The 2030-nt window shown below is 39.0% G+C and overlaps 1 long non-coding RNA gene across 1 annotated transcript; it reads left to right on the top strand.

Annotated features, from left to right (window-relative positions):
* The first annotated feature begins 419 nt into the window (after positions 1-419).
* Positions 420-1054, top strand: LOC127304489 (uncharacterized). Its single transcript, XR_007853403.2, has 3 exons — positions 420-597; positions 686-782; positions 948-1054. It is a non-coding gene; the product is annotated as an uncharacterized lncRNA (long non-coding RNA).
* Positions 1055-2030: the final 976 nt, after the last annotated feature.

The following is a 2030-nucleotide window of genomic DNA, read 5'->3' as shown; positions in this document are numbered from 1 at the left end:
ATCATCATCCAAATCATTCATGGACATTATCTCCTCAACATCATGTCTTGGCCTATACACATTGATGTTGTGCCTCTCTCTCACATTTCTCACTTGCTCATGACAAGAAAGGAGTCGGCCATGACATGAATTTCGGCCAGCCACTTTCCTCCTCATTTTCTTTCTCCACAAGCCTTGCCTCCCACCTAACCCAATCAATAAATGGCAGCCACACACCATAGCCAATCAAAGAAGGAGGCAGCCATCATCCTCCCTCTATTTAAAGAGCTTGGCCGGCCACCACCTCCACCTTTGGCCTCATTTTTCATCTATCCACTCCCTCACACTCTCCTCCTACCTCTCCCCACGAGCTGCTGCTCCTCCTAAGCTCCATGGCCGGCCATGGCCATGAAAAACAGCCAAGATGCAGCTCCCCTCCTCTCTCAAGCTCATCCTCACCATGAGAGCATCTCTCTCACTCTCTTCTCCCCCAACCCTAGCTGGTTTCCTCTCCTCTTCTTCTTCCTCCATTGCTAAGATTGGATCTTTATGCAGGTGCATGTTGGTCCAAGCATGGAGAAGGTTGAGCTATCCTCAGATCTGAAGTTCTTGAGCAAAGTTCGTCCAAAACCTTGCAGTAATTTCTGTATCTTGCTGTTTCAGATTCTGGTACGAAATTGTAAAATCTGCCAAATCTTGTGTGCAGATCCAAATCGAGTGATTCAAAGTTCCACAGATAGGTATTGAAAAGATCTACAACTTGGCGTTGGTCTCATCCTCAAATTCGTTACGGATTTTGCATGGTAAATAAAGTTCTGCCAACATGCAGAATCACTGTTTGTTAGATTTCTTCCGTTTTACAAAACCTTTTTGAGCAAACTCAACTGTGCGCGAAAGCCCTCTCCAGTACCTTCATTTTGGCGTTGGTTTCACTTCAAATAAATTCCTGAAATTGAAACGGTTCACAGATCAAGATCTGGTCAGATCTGACTTTGTCGAATTAAACCAGGAGCTTGGAAACGAATTTTTGAATGAAACCAATTGGGTAAGAACCACCTATTCAATACCTTTCAGATGCAGCAAGCGTCATATTTTTCTGATGTGTGTATGATTTTTGGTGAATTAAACTTGTTCTGTGTGTTCTGCAGACATGGCTGTTAGCTTTTAATTCATCAAAAATCCATTTTTGAACCTAATTGAGTGATTCCACTTCTGTAGGACTACTGAATGTTTTCTTAATCATCTCAAACAAGTTTCAAAACTTTATCTGTTCTGAAACTCCAGAGAGAAAGAAAATGGTACAGACATGCAGTAAATTTGTAAATCCATTTGTGAGAGTTTCGGAAATAATTTGAACCCAAATCCAATTGTGTATGCATCTCTGTTTAATTACCTTTCCAATGCAAGTGGCCTCATATTTTTAGGATTTTTCTACTATTTATGGCTTACAGATCTTGTTTTCTGGACAGTCAGATTCAAAGAAATTCCTAAAATTGTAGGTTTAATATTTTTGGGTGATTCCAAATGGGTTAGTCTTGTATTAGTACTGTCTATCTAGGAAAAATATTATTAGTCTCTGTTCATACATATTTGTTGCTGTTAGTAATGTTTATGTGTGACATGCATTGTTGAAGCAAAAATTTTCGGTTTATTTAAAACCCTTGACCAACTCTTTTTAGTAGAGATGGGCAACCTTTGTTTTATGCTTGCAAACCAAAACCTCTGCAACTTAACATTATCTATTTTGTTTTGCTTAAGTTTCCAAATGATGTGGAATATGGTTTGCTTCCTATTTTGGATGTTGTGTTATGTGAGCAAACTAAGTTAGGAAAACTGTTTTCTACTTTTACAAAAATGTTTTGTGAGTGTATTTGATGTCAAACTAATGCCCTTGTCCTCTTCATGATGTTATCTACCAGGGGATAATTTGTTTATACCATGGTGTTAACCGAGAGAGGCAATTGCTAAGTTGTGATGCACTCATGCCTCTACTAGGTAAATAAATGGGGTTTTCTAAATTAAAACTCTTAAATTGGTTTTGTGGTATCTAT

Source organism: Lolium perenne, chromosome 5, assembly GCF_019359855.2.
Source record: "Lolium perenne isolate Kyuss_39 chromosome 5, Kyuss_2.0, whole genome shotgun sequence".
NCBI lineage: Eukaryota > Viridiplantae > Streptophyta > Magnoliopsida > Poales > Poaceae > Lolium > Lolium perenne.
The sequence above is the reverse complement of the archived record's forward strand: the minus strand, read 5'-3'. Positions and strand labels throughout refer to the sequence as shown.